Genomic DNA, 16,239 nt, shown 5'->3' on the forward strand with positions numbered 1-16,239 from the left:
ACATCTTCCGATTGTGAAGGTAAGTAAGCATGATATGTCTTTCATCTGGTGTGCTTCATCAAGTTTCCTTCATCTACGGTCCTCAACATTACTTGTTTCATTGTGCTTCTTCAAAAAAGCTTCAACAGAACATCTGGAAACCTGTCTGCCTTGAAATTTCTGCCTGGAAGAGACTTTGCTGATGTAGTTAAACTACCTTGTGTCTTGTTGCTATACTCAGTTTTGCCATGTTAGGACATGTTTCTCACCCAATTTTATTCCTCTTACACAGCTGTTTCTGTTTCAGTTAATGATTGTGTTTCAACCTACATATTTAATTGATAATAATTAGCACATGTTTGTTATAAGTGTTTAATCATACCCCTAACTATATACCTACAAAATATCTGACTTTGTGCCCGGCTCTACCAACAACTTTGCTGTGGCAAAAAACTGTAGGTCCCTGGTACACCCATCTACTGTCCAGAGAAGTCTGATTAGAAGTGGTCTTCATTATAGACTTGTAGCCAAAAACTCATACCTCCAACGTGGAAGCAAGGCCACGCGACTGAACTATTCATGAAAACACAGGAACCAGGGTGGCAGCAAGAGCTCTGGACTGATGTCACCATTTGAAATAGTTGGCTGTAGCAGAAGGCAGTTTGTTCACTGAAGGGCTGCCTTACTACCGTACAAAAGTTTGGCGTCACTTACCTGTTTTCATGGAAAACAGGAAAATATTTAGCGGTGCTAACATAATTGCAAAAGAGTTCTAAAAGAGTTCTAAAAGAGTTCTAATGGTCAATTAGCCTATTAAACTTAAACTAGGGTTAGCAAACACAATGTGCCAATGGATCACAGGAGTGATGGTTGTTGATAACGGGTCTTTGTACGCTTATGAATCATCTGTTTCCAGCTACAATATTCATTTACAATATTAACAACATCTACACTATATTTCTGTTTCATGTTATTTTAGTGGACAACATTTGCTCTTCTATCAAAAACAGGCACCCAAACTTTTGAACAGTAGTGTATATATGTAATGGTACATTATGCTTTTTTTTTTTAAACAACAATATTCTGGTCTGCATTTCTTCACTTATAGTAATTTAAAGTCTTTTTTCATTTGTTTATCTTTTTTGGGTAGATATAAAATGCTGTCTATAAGGGTAGATTACATTTTTGTTAAGTTTAAAGACACTTAGCGAGTAACTGTCTATATTGTGTATCTCAAAAACATGTAACCTATAGCATATATTGATTTATAGTTTTATTTCTAAAGAACAAACTGATATACTTTACATTTTACAGTACAATAAAGTTAGTACAGTAAGTGTAGCATTCAAATAGAGATTATGAAAGGGTCTCTGTAAGTACATTAACAAAGGAGGCCCCTGCCCTATAAAGTTTACATGTGTATTGTGTATCAGAGGATGTTATAGTTGAACTTTGCAGTATTTGAAAATAGGTGGAAATCAAGACCAAGCAATGAACCATTTCATTAAAATAGAGTCTATTCAGATCTTCTCAAAGGCTGGATATATAGGGTTGATGGATACAACATAATTTATGTTTCCCTTGCTTTAGATGTTAAGGAGGGCCATTTATCTGACATATTTTACACAGCTCACTCTGGTAACAGAGTGCATTGCATTATTTATTGTCAATATCACATAAAATCCACAAGATTCCATGATAACCTATGTACATAAATCCAAGCCTACCACATTTGTATGATCCACCAGCAAGTTAATTGCTCCAACTTTCCATGCAAGAGAACTGGAACACTTCTTGGATAAAACTTAAATACTTAACACCTTCCCTAACCATTTCAACAAGTAGCATCTGCATTGTAAATAAAAGCAATCTGTTCCCATATGTATAACATTTTGTCACATTTGTATCATTTAATACTCTAGACATTTCCCTTAGAGAGTCATCAAAGAAAGTAGACACATATGGTCTGGAAACACGTGGATCAGGATTAATCACAAGTTGGGTATTAGGAATGTTCAGAACTAGATGCTTAAATTAACCCCCTTCACAGACACCATACAAAATGCATAAACTAAAGTATGATGTTATCTGGAGTCATAATGCTATGTTATTAGATATTATTAGATATTATTATAGAATTGTAACATTCCATATTAGATCCTTTACAAAATGTATTTTTCAATTTAACCCCTTCGAGACAAAGGCTGATTTTACTTTTTGTACCCTTTGTGACAATGGCCTTTTTAACATTTCTGCGCTGCTTGTGTTTAGCTGTAATTTTCTTCTTTCCCGTTTACTGAACCCACACACATTAGATATTGTTTTTTTCAGGACAAGAAGGGCTTTCTTTAGATGACATTGTTTTGATTGTATCATATTATTTACTATTAAAAAAATTATAAAATATGGTGAAAAATTTAGAAAAAAATGACTGTTTCTAACTTTTAGTTGAAAAATCTTTTACTCATCTATAAAAGGTAATGAAAAAACCTGCTAAATAGATTCTACTATTTGTCCTGAGTTTAGAAATACCCAATGTTTTTATGTTTTTTTGCTTTTTTCTACCCATTATGGGGCAATAAGTACAGGTAGCGTTTTGCTATTTCAAAGCCATTTTTTCCAAATCTGGTAATTCTTCCCCCCATGTGCCATTTCGGGTATCTTTGAACCCGGCCAATGCAATTTACCCCATCAAGTCATATATTTTTGAAAACTAGACAGCCCAGGGTATTCCAAATGCTAGTATTTTAACTCTTTCCATGCACCATATCTACCACCAGTCTTTGTCAAACTTTATGGTAGTCATTTTTTTGCATTTGTTTTGTCATACACATTTTACTTCAGGTATGAATTAAAATGTTCTAGTTTATGTCACTATCACAAAACACCCCAATATGTGTTCAGCAACATCTCCTGAGCGCAGCGATACCCCACATGAATGATTTTGCCTGGCTGTTTGGGGGCAAAAGGGCCACATTTGGGGCATGCGCATTTTTCAATGTTGAACTTTGGCATTTGGGGATCCACTGCCCATGCCCTATTTGGTACATCTTTGAGCCGGGCCATTTCAGTGTGCCCAATAAACCCATATATTTTTGAAAACTAGACACCCCAGGGTATTTCAAATGCTAGTATTTTAACTCTTTCCATGCACCATATCTACCACCAGTCTTTGTCAAACTTTGTGGTAGTCATTTTTTTGCATTTGGTTTTCCACACACATTTTAATTCAGGTATGAATTAAAATGTTCTCGTATATGTCACTATCACAAAACACCCCAATATGTGTTCAGCAACATCTCCTGAGTACAGCGATACCTCACATGAATGATTTTGCCTGGCTGTTTTGGGGCAAAAGGGCCACATTTGGGGCATGCGCTTTTTTCAATGTTGAACTTTGGCATTTGGGATCCACTGCCCATGCCCTATTTGGTACATCTTTGAGCCAGGCCATTTCAGTGTGCCCAACAAAACCATATATTTTTCAAAACTAGACACCACAGGGTATTTTAAATGCTGGTATTTTAACTCTTTGCATGCACATATTTTACCACCAGCATTTTTTCAAAGTTTGCAGTAATATTTTTGTGTGTGTATTTTTCCCACACACACCTACTTTATGTATGAATTTACAGCTCCTGGTATATGCCGCTGTCACACGACACCCCATAATGTGTTCAGCAACATCTCCTGAGTGCAGTGATACCCCACATGCATGGGTGTGTCATTTTTGGGGGGAACTAAAAGGCCACATTTGGTACGTGTGCATTTTTCTTATTGGAAATTAGATGTGTGGCCATCCTTCCCCCCGTGTTAATTGGGACGTTGTTGAACCCGGCCCATTCAATTTACCCCATCAAATCATACATTTTTTAAAAGTAGACACCCCACGGGCATTTAATATGCCAGTATTTTAACTCTTTCCATGCGAGAATTGTTTTAAGCTAATATGCTAATTTTAGGACTTGCTCACAAAAATATATTTTTTATATATATATATATTTTTTTTATTTTTTTTTTAAAAAAATGTAACATTTTTTTTCAACTTGGAGGTTCCCCTGATAGTGACATCAGTGGGAAATGATTTTTACATTTTACTGTTTTTTTACTATTTTTTTCTAATTATTATTAATTTTATTTTATTTTTTAATTTATTTTTACTAATCACACTGTGATTAGAAAGCTGGGCTCCATTGACTTGCATGGTGAATGCAGTACCTGTATTCAACCTGCAAGTGGAGCCAAAGTTCTCTAGATGGTCTGGACTATCTAGCGAACTTTTAAAATTTGTGGTTCCTGTTACAGGACGGCGGCCATCTTCCTTGATGGCGAAGATTGCCGGCAGCTGCGGCTGTGACCGCTCTCCGGAGCGGTCACAGCCCATCAAAAGGTTAGTGTTTGGTGTCGCTGGATGCCTCCTGATCGAGGCATTCCAGCGACACCATTTAAGTTTAGGAGGCGATCGTCGATCGCCTCCTAAACGCTTTTAAAACGGGCGTCCGCCGCCATACAAAGTATGGCGGATGTTGACGCCCCGTGGAGGGGCCAGAGATGGCCCCTTCGTGCCGATCGCGGCGTTGCTGAATGCCTCGAGGTCGAGGCATTCAGCAACGCTTTTTGGGTGCAGAAAGCGATAGTAGATCGCTTTCTGCACCCGTTTAAAGACGTGCCGGTCCTGGCACGTCAATTGTCGTAAAGCACATGCTTTTCCGTGCCGTGCCAGGACCGGCAATTGTCATTAAGGGGTTAAACTAGGTATGACTAACAAAGTCGTTATGGTGTTATGGTTCCTCAGTTTTACAGCCTGTAAACAGGTATGAACACTTCAGAGGAACAACAAAAATGTTGATACACTGGAGCATCTGAGGCTCATATGAAGCATGGGCAATGAACATAGAGCACAGGACGTGTGATACTGCTTAGACACATAGGGTGCTAGAAGTAGCCAAACACAATATTAACTGAAGGATCATGGGAAATAGAAGATGTGATACAAATTAATACTTGCAGATTCAAAAACTTAAAAACTGAACTTTAAAAGCACGATGCAAACACAAATTATGGATGGTTTCCAGTGGTGGATTCAATTGTGGTACTATCTCATATGTGTCAGTTGCTCTTTAATGAGAACCAAAATTCTAAAAAAGGACTAGCTTCTTATTCAGTTCTGTTATTGGCATCAGTAGCTTGAAAATTGCAAAACCAACCTTATACAACGATTCATGTATCACAGTGTGAAGTGGCATCCATCAGCGTCATGCTTCAAACTGACCCAGCAGATCTTAAAAATAGCTTCCCATTTTACATTTTCTTGTTTCTAATTAAACAAATCTTAACCCTGTTTTAATGGCCTCAATTATGATCCTTCATTATGTTAAATGTTAGTTGCAGCACAAGAATAATTGTATAAACAGTTTAAGCTTCAGTTGCTTGGAGTCTAACTGTACATTACTCATTAACAAGATGTGGGTAGCAACAATTATAACATCTCTTCCTAATGCCCCATTTATTGAGTCACAGCGGCAAGCCCTTTTTTTCACAACCCACACTGACTGAGGATAGCAGCTTTTGTGTTTATTTATAACAGTCAGCGGAACATGCTGTGTGTTTCTAACACAGATCGATGGTAATACACATTAGTGTCTAACCTTACTGTCCTCAGATCCAAAGGTCACAATAGCCATCAGCATCACTACAGGGCTTTAAAATAATTTCACAAACTGTGGACAAAAAACACACAACTGGTTTTGCAGTTTGATTATTGCTTATAGATACAGCAAGCCAAGAATTAAAGTGTAGCCTTGAGGCAACGTAATTATTTACAGCTGAAGACTCATATCATTATCAGCATGCTCCTAATTGCTTGAAGTTATATCAACGTTAGTTGATTTAACACATTTTTGATAACATCCACATCAATTGTTTTCGATGCATATGGAGATGCAGTTTGACTGTTGGCATGTTTCTTGTTTATAATCTTACTGCATATTATTTTCTCATAAGAAAATTCACTAAGAACAACCAAAAGTGTGATGTTCTAGATATTAACATCTGGTTATTATAGAATGGGGTTTCTTTCTTTTTCTGAGTAACAGGGTTTGATTTTTAAATAGTTTTTACCATGTTTTAAGATACAGGTTTCTAAAAAAAAAACATGTTATACTGTTACATTTGTATTTACACAAGTAACATGTTTCATTTCCCAGGCCTATGAGAAATCGGTGGAAAATATTGTACCAATGAATTAATATGTTCTGCTGACTCTGTGCTAAACTATCATATCACAGAGTTTCATTTTTTAAGATTTCAAATTAGCTGAAATATTAAGTTTCTTTTTTCTTAGTTTTCTAAAAATATCTTCTCATTCTAGATTAAGCATTTTTACTGTAGAGTAGTGTTTTTGCTAACTCAGGCATTTTAAGGCTGTATACAACAACCTATACCATGAATTTTACTGCAACTTGATGCAGAGATGTTCTTCGCTTGGCTACTTCCCTAGCCCATCTTAACATACCTCAGCAAACACATACTTTTCTTCTAAGCTCCAAGATCCACCCTTAAGGATAAAGAGACTGTCACCACCTTGGACATACTAGCCTAGGCCTAGCCCAGTTTACTGTATGCCACATACTTAATAGCAACTCAACATAAATTGAGATTTGCAATGTCCAACCCAACAGCACTAGACTTTTTCTGAATAGTCAAATTATTATTGCCTTTTGCCTTTACAGACTTTTATAAGCAAAAACATGACATATAGCCATCTCATACACTGAATATACAGCTTTCTCTACTAGTAGTATATCTGTAAATATTTAATTACATTTTTTAAACCTTAAAGAAAACTTTATATTTTTTTAAAATATCCAGTAATGTGTAAAATCTGCACACATGTCTCATCTCAGTGAGTTTATTATTGTTTTCCAGATTGAACACCTTACTACCTCTCCTCATCAACAATCAAGTAGGCTACATTTAGCAGCTATCATCTGATCTGCCATCTCCTGTCCTTAGATGCAGAGAAGGCATTTGATCACCTACACTTGGGCTATATGGCAAAGATTCTCTGAGTCATCCTGGGAAAACCCAAACATCCAAGGCTATCAGGTAGGTGGGGCCAATTATGTTGGTGCTAATGGGCTAGAAAAATGACCATGGATCGAGTGTGGGGCATGTTTAAACACCGCACCTGCACCCCAGAGATTTCAGACTGTGTCCCAGAGACCTGGAGAAACAGATTCTCCAGGCAAAATTCAGAGAATTCCTAGGTATGGTCATCTGTATGCAGGCCCGGACTGGGACAAAAAATAGGCCCGGGCATTTAAGCCTGAGCAGCCCATTTTTATTTATTAATTGTTAAAGCCCACCCTTCATGTACCATCTTTGCATTTACTCACTCATTCACACAAATCATTAACACATTCATTAATGCAGTCTCACAAATCATTAATTGTCATACACATTCACACAATTCATCCACACATTCTCATACGCATTCACACTACCCCTTCTCCCCATCTTATCTGCCCCTTCTATGTTCCCCCTTTTCACTATGTACCCCCTTCCCCACTTCTCAATATGTATCCACTCTCCCCATTTCTCACTATCTAACCCCCCTCTGCCCCTTCTCACTGCACCCCCCTCCCTCACCCTACTTACCTTGTTGCCGGAGCAAGCAGCAACTGCGACCGGGCCCTCGGCAGGGCCGGATTGACTTAGGGGCTGCTGGAGCTGCAGCTCCAGGCCCCTACCTTAAAATAGGCCCAGTCAGGACTGGGCCTATGCGGCCTCTACGGCTGCATTAACGCAGGGCCCCTTAAGCCCGCCGCAACTGCGACCGGGTCCGCCACTCTAGGGGGCCGGGAAGCCCCCACCAGGGCCGGCCTTAGGGGTCTGCGGCCGCACAGGGCTTAAATTAAAGCATCTGGGGTTTTTTTTTACTTTATTTAACATCCTCCATGTTAAATAAAGTTAACAAAAACTTTATTTAACATGGAGGATGTTAAATAAAGTTATAAAAAAAACCCCGATGTTTTAATTTAAACCCTGTGCGGCCGCACACCCGTAAGGCCGGCCCTGGTGGGGGCTTCCCGACCCCTTAGAGCGGCGGACCCGGTCGCAGTTGCGGCGGGCTTAAGGGGCAAGTGCCGCATAGGCCAGTCAGTCCGGTCAGTCCGGTCCTGACTGGGCCTATTTTAAGGTAGGAGCCTGGAGCTGCAGCTCCATCAGCCCCTAAGTCAATCCGGCCCTGCTGCGGCCCGGCCCATCGGGCAAATGCCCGGTGTGCCCGATGGCCAGTCCAGGCCTGTCTGTATGTATTCTAGTTATGCTTTCTTAGCCCAATCCAGGCCCAACATCAGCCCATACTTGTCCAATCTGCCCCAGCATCACAGATCAGGTGCTGTAGTGTGTGCCACCGGCAGGATATGTCATTTGGTGACCGCTAGCATTAAAGAGCTAGGGTCACCTAGACATCCCAGTCTAACCTGACCCAGTCTACTAGACAAACACCATTATACTGCCTTGTGATAAACAATAGAATGACTCCAATTAAATAAACCAGTTTTATTACACTTTATTTGATACATAGATATATAGAAGTCATTTGTAAAAGAGGAAAGCCTTGTGATTACTGCCAAGTGTAAAGACTTCCTCTGCAACAAAGAGAAGGCTGCTGTTCAGACACTTATCACAGAGTTTTTCACCATCCTAAAAAGACATTAAGGCAGTCAACATAGTATGGCTTATTGCTACAATGGTAACATATGGTTTTAGAATAAAGCAGCATGCTGCCATCTTATATCTTGTTAGCAGGGAACAGGGAGTTCCCTCCTTTGCACACTTGTTCTCACACGTCGGCGGTATGTATACAATATATTATGAGATTGGATATTGCACTTAACACATTTTGGAATAATTTATTTTATGGGTGTGCAACTCAATATTAATTCGGGTAGGTATTAGGAATACCATTGTTTGAGACTTGCCTCCCTCTATTCTATAATGTTTCAATTTGTTTTTGATATATTGTTGATATGAGTACCCTTCTGAATTTATTATTGAATAGACTTCATTAACAAATGCTCAAGATAGACTGATGATAGTAATAATTTAATTAGAGATATCTGAGTTAATGATTTCTTTATAGAATAATAGTCATTAGTATGTATTAGTAAAAAAACACAGACATAACAGCCACCCTGAAGATGACATGATCTAAGATTACCAAGGCAGATGATGTTAGCAACTAGTACTTTTTGGCAATAAAAAAGTGATACGGCATTAGGTAAATGCATACAGGTTGCTGATATTCAAGAAACATATAAGATCATACCTAGTCTGCAACAGGATGGTTAAGAATTCCAGAAGTTGGACTGAAACAAAAGTAATGATGTACAAGTGTACTTAGAAGAAACGTTATTCTTATATGTGGTCAAAAAAAAAACTCCAGTCTGTAAATTAAGGTTAAACACACATATAAACACTTCACAGCTAAAGACAATAAGGCCCATATGCAGAAAAGTTAATTCAAGCAATAGGCTAGCCAAGGCAAGACAACAAAGAAGGGAAAACAAGGTAACTTTCAATAACATTTAAATGAAATGTTTGGTACATGGCAAATTTTCATAGAATAATACATCAGTTTTCATTTCATGGAATTAGATTAAAATGTATTTTATGAAGTCAACATTAGTTACATCTGTATGTTGCTATTGCAATCACATTTTCAGAAAATCAATCCAGCAGAATAATTATAAAACTTGTAAGTGGACACGTATTCCAAAGCTTTTGTCAATCAAAGCAATATTTACAGTTTTTATATAACCAAAGGTGCCATCATTTGTTCAAATACTATGTTTTGCGATGTCACTGTGATTATATATTTATTCATCATATCAGATATTTACAAAAATACCTGGCAATGTAATACTGTGATTTTTTATTTATTTTATACTGATTGCAAATAAGTATCACCTTTCAACCAATAGAAATAGAATATAATAGAGAAAAATAATATAATAAAGAATATAATAAATATAAAATGGTAAGAGGGCAGTGATTCATTTCTGTATGTATATGATTGTAAAGCATATTGCTTTTTGCACCTAGGAACTATTTTTGCATATGGTTTAAATACAAAATGGTATGTTTTCTTGCTAGATTTAGTGAGTGCGATAAATGTTTTTTTCTTATGGGATTGAATTTAGAAACCTATAGATAGCAGGTGTTTTAAGGGTCAGTGTTTTCAATAATTTTTACAGCCTACCTTCATTTTTGTAATACTCTGTACCTTTAAATGTAATAGTGAACATATAATGAATAATTTACATTATTGTATGTAAGACTATACAGTGCATTTATTAATGTTAAATCAGAGCTGTTATATTCCAGATTACTACTGATTATAAATCTTACACTTATTTTCAACATATTAATCCCGTTCACTTTTCATGTTTTACATAAAAAATAATCAAAATAATTTTCAAATTTAACCTTAACATAAGTGGTATGTGGTTTTCTGTGATGCTTTGTCTGCCTTTTAGGAGATAGGAAGGCGTGTGACTGGAACAAAGTGTCAGGGCTGCCATGAATAGGTGTAATGAGTTAGACTTTGAATGGTTGGGAAGTGAGCTAAAACTAGGAATAACAAGCGAGTACTACAAATAAAATATAATAAAGATATTTAGACTCAGCACATGAATTTAGTTTTTCCACAGATGAAAGCATTGAAATCTCCACTAGCCCAGGCTAGGTATATTTATTAAAGCATAATGACTAATTATATTTTACCTAAAGATATCATCAACGACTAGATTAAATGGCAAACTTTCATTGCATAACTCCCAAGTGTCCCGTTTTCTGCAGGAGACAGTTTTCACACACTATACACGCAGCACCACTGTCCCACTTTTTGGATCATGGGCCTGATTGTTGTCCACTGAGTTACTGATAACTGTGCGGCTGGAGTGCAGACCTCAATCACAACTCCCATGTGGCTTCCTCCCTATGTAGTGAAGCTGTGTGTTGGCATATGATGCCATATATCGACATCCAGCTTTACTGCCTCATGAGGGGTAAGGTAGGTTCCCCTGGTCCTAACTTATCTGTTTATAGCCCCATCCTGTCTTCATATAGCGATGTCCCCAATGAAAGTCTTAGGACACCTGAAATGTTGGGATATGGGATAGCAAACCCATATTTCAGACATAATGTGTTAGGGACTTTCAGGTGTGCAACTGGCCAGTAAACATGTCAGCTTTCTCTCACACGCCAACTCTCCAAATCCAGCTGTTCTGTAGGGATGCTACTCAGGTTCTTAATGTTTGCATCAACCCAGCGTAAACAAAGGGCTAAATTAATAATTAAATTTACTGTAGAGTTTGAAACTACCGTATTTGCTCGATTATAAGACGAGGTTTTTTTCAGAGCAAATGCTCTGAAAAATACCCCTCATCTTCTTATCGGGGTCGTCTTCTAATCAGACCTCAAATAGAGGTCTGATTATGAGACTAAGATCCAGATCCCCCGCACCGCTGCAGGGGACCTGGATCCTCCTGTCTCCCCCCCACACACACTTACCGGTGCTTCCTGCTGTATTGCCGGGGCCCCGGCAATACAGCAGGAAATTGGAAGCACCGGTAAGTAAGTGTGTGTGTGTGTGTGTGTGTGTGTGTGTGTGTGTGTGCGCTTGTGTGTGTTAAATGGGGGCATAGGGCATTTCTGGAATGCCTTATACCCCTATATGCCACTCTGGCACTTAGGGGGTTAAAAGGCATATTATGGGGCAGAGTGGCATATAGGGAGGTATAAGGCATTTCAGGAGGCAGAGTGGCATTAAGGGGGCATTTAATAGAGCACTCTGCCTCCTGAAATGCCTTATACCTCCCTATATGCCACTCTGCCCCATAATATGCCTTTTAACCCCCTAAATACCAGAGTGGCATATAGGGGTATAAGGTATTTCTGGAGGCAGAGTGCTCTATACAATGCCTTTTAACTCCCTTAATGCCACTCTGCCTCCTGGAATGCCTTATACCTCCCTATATGCCACTCTGCCCCATAATATGCATTTTAACCCCCTAAATGCCAGAATGGGATATAGGGGTATAAGGCATTTCTGGAGGCAGAGTGGCACATAGGGGGTTAAAACGCATATCATGGGCCACAGTGCCATATTGGTGTGGCAAGCCTGGGGGCAGATGTTTGTAACTGGGGGACAGGTTGGAAAATACAAGGAAATAAAAACCAAAAAAATATTTTTCTCAATCATAGCTTTTATTTTAAAAAAAAGTTTACATGAATTAACATTTACTGGTAAAACTTTTTTCCTTTAGGGTCGTCTTATATTCAGATTTTGGGGGGTCATCTTATAATCGAGCAAATACGGTATATACATTTTGCACGGTGCTACATACATATTAAAAGTATTTAAAGTCATATCAGAATTGGGGTTATTTAGTTTGGAAAAAAGACGGCTTAGGGGGGACTTAATAACTATGTAAAAATATATAAGGGGGCAGTACAGAGATCACTCCCAGGACCTATTTATACCCAGGACTGTATCTATAACAAGGGGACATCCTCTACGGCTGGAGGAAAGAAGGTTTCTACACCAGCACAGACGGGGGTTCTTTACAGTAAGAGCGGTGAGATTATGGAACTCTCTGCCAGAGGAAGTGGTGATGGTAAACTCAATAAAAGAGTTCAAAAGGAGCCTGGACGTGTTTCTTGAAAGCAATAATATTACAAGTTATGGATATTAGATTAATAGGGACAGAACGTTGATCCAGGGATTTATTCTGATTGCCATATTTGGAGTCGGGAAGGAATTTTCCCCCTGGTATGGGGCAATTGGCATCTGCTTCATAAGGGTTTTTTGCCTTCCTCTGGATCAACACAGTAGGGACACAATTTGTATATAGGTTGAACTTGATGGACTTTGGTCTTTTTTCAACCTTATGAACTATGTTACTATGTTACTATGTTACTATAGTCAATAAAAAATTGCTTTGTAAATTAAATTTTTATGAAAATCTATGACCCATACAAGATAAGTGTTGGTTTGAGAATTATATGTCTTGGTGCCAGTTTATTCTTATATGAAGTTTGTTTCAATGCTTAGTAAATAATTCTGTGTTTTTTGGCCCATGTATTTTTTGGGCAACAAACTACATTCTGTGCCTATTAGGGGCATTTTTAATTCAGGTTACCCGTCTCCCACATTCACTCTCTCACACTCTCATTCTCTGTCACATTCACATTCTGATTTGCAGGGTAGGGGTCTGGCCTTGTTTTCGTGACTTTGTATAAATTGCTATATTTAAATTGGAGTGCACAAGTCTACTTGTCATGTCTGCCCACACTAGAGGCACTTATCGCAGAAATCCTTTTGCATAGAACACGTCTACCAAGGGAGAAGGTCTCAGGACTTAGAGGATTCCAACAGCAAGGAGGCCTCCGTGCATGCCTCCGTGCATGCCTCCTTGCAAGTATCAGTACTGAGTAGATACAGCAACATTTGGGTGCCAGCTCAGGACAGGATGCAACTGGTAACTCAGCAAACCAAAAATTAAATGAACAGGATAGTCAGGATAGCCTGGTGGGTTCCTGTATCGGGCAGTTATACAAGCAAAGGGTCCGTACACAAGTCAGGGAGTCAAACAAGCCAAACTGGTACACGCAGAGATCAGGCATAGGTACAAAATCACCAGGCAATAGAATAGTCAGGCAGGCAAAGAGTCAAATGTACGCTGAATAGGACCACAACAAGGTGCCATTTCTGGATTTTTAAATCCGGCACCAACTCTAGCCACACACCCTCAACCTACATCACAGCCGCAGCCCTGTGACCCCGCTATCAAATGTGCCGAGAACAGGTAAGTATATCCCAGACAGATCCTCCTGCCCCTTGCAATGATGGACGGGCACCCGACCGCTGCCAACAGGGACCCGTGGCGAAGCCCCTGGTACCCGGCACCCAGGGGTGTGGCACTACTTAATACCTACTTAGCCCCAACTGAGCTGATATTCATGGGACAGATAACAGCAGGCTTTTAATGGAAGTCTTGCATATAATGTTATACACCTAAGACTGAGGGTCGACTCAGCAGAATGTTATATTACTTCTCCAATTTTATATTACTTCCCCCCCTAGAATAATTAATTTCCCTGGCTGCATTTGCATTCTTATCTCTTCTGCCCTGTTTTATTAAAGTATGAGTTTGTAAATAATACAACAAAATGGCCTTTGGATTTGCTATATCGGAAAGGGAAAGCTCTTAAATTTGAAGGCATAAGGCCAAAGCGAACAATACACTTGCTTCAAGCAAAGGAATAATGTTTCACATAGTAAATCTTGTTTAAAAAAGTTACAATTGTTTAAATAAATCAAGTCAAACATGACAGTGGAAATAAGCTAGTAGAGTTGTGATATGGATTAATGCACCTCTATCAAGCAAAGTCTTCTTGAAAAATTCCAGAGGTGCTACACCTGTGTTTTAAATTTCAAAGTCTTTGGCATGAACTATGCCCTTTAGATTGTTCAAAGACTTTCTTTTATAAATCTTCAAGCATGGACCTGTTATGACTGCTTAAAATTGCAGTGGGTGTTTTTTTCACATATTGAATGCATCTGAACAAGAATATTATAAAATAAAATTTCTGGTTTTCATAGATTTTTACTTAGTACAAGAACCAAAAGTATGTAATAATTGCTAAATTTCTTTTTTTTTTTATATATTTCTTCATTATTTCACCTTTTTTCCCTTTCCGAGAAAACAAACAAAAACAGGCATGTAAATGTAATTTCTTTATGCGTAAAGCACATAATTTCGAAAAAGAGAAATTATCACGTCGATAAATTTGGAAATAACATCAGATGCAACAAGAGGAAGACTGAACTGTATATTCTGGGGAAAAAATACAAAATAAAAGCATGCATTAATATTAAAGAAGTAGAAAAGGTTAAACAAGAAAAAGACCAGATTTTTAAAAGTAAAATCTAGTTTAAAATGGGCAGCAGCCCTAAAAGCCCACAGGAGCTGCCCTTGGGCTACTCAAGGGCTACACTGTAATTCCACCAGCACAAAGGCATCAACATTGGGAGATCATTATCATTGGGTGTGATACTTGGGGAGGCCTACCCAGGGACCCAGGGGCCTAGCATCAATAATGTTCTCAATACATTTTTAATGTTTTACTTAAATGGGTGCCAATGGGCCAATATAGTGCCATCATGTTCCAGGTAAATATTTTTTAGCACATTCAGTTTCACTGATTTCTATTAACAGCATTGACTGGTAAGGGGTTTTATAATGCCATTGATTATGGAAATACATTTAATGAACAAAACTAAGTTGATTTTAAGGGCTTCAGTGGACTATTTTCATGCAGGTTGGAAATATTCCTATGGGTTTGTTTGTTAAATACAATTTTTATTTAAATAAATCATGTTATGTAAATCTTTTCTACTCTACTTTATTATGTGTGCAAAGTTCCAAAATTACAAAATTGCAGGACAAAATGTCAGTCTTTCTTGGTGAAAAAAATATTAAATAATATTTAATATTAATCTATTAATCAACAGTTTAAATGCAATGTAAAATATTTTTCAATATTCCCCTAATAATTCCTCAGTTGCTACCAAGACAAATAATTACTTTAACATTAGGCGTCCATAACATTTACGAGACCCATGACCAGAATCTTAGAAATTCTTCACTATGACTAAAGGAAACAAATTACCGAAGGAAAGAATTAACACATTTCAGTATATCCAAAGGTATTAGATGTAAAAATATAATTACACAAGTTGTATAGACAAAACTTACCTAATACATACTCTGTTTAATGTATTTACAGACACGCTATGTGTTTAAGTGTTAACAGACACATTCATAATTATGTGTCATAAGAATCTGAACTAAATCTTATTGTCAGCAAGTAATACTAGGGCTTTGGAAGAAAAACTTACCACTCTTTATATTACTTTGTAAAGTTAAAATGTTCTTGAGTTGCATACTATTCATTTAGCATGCTGGATTTTTGGCCATTTCTATCATTTTTATCAAGTAGAGAAACAAAAATGTACAGTAAAAAATTATTTTCTCTTAAAGATTTTAAAGATTGATAATGCTAAAAAATAAATTAATGAATTGTAGATGCCTTGATTGAACCTGTTCATGTATTGTGAGCAGTTTTAATATTGAGTGGTTATTAACTTTTTTTGTCCAAACATGTATTTTGTAGCAATGTGATAAG

The sequence above is a fragment of the Sceloporus occidentalis genome, unplaced genomic scaffold (assembly GCF_023333645.1).
Source record: "Sceloporus occidentalis isolate IW3139 unplaced genomic scaffold, rSceOcc1.0.p SCAF_18, whole genome shotgun sequence".
Taxonomy (NCBI): Eukaryota; Metazoa; Chordata; class Lepidosauria; order Squamata; family Phrynosomatidae; genus Sceloporus; species Sceloporus occidentalis.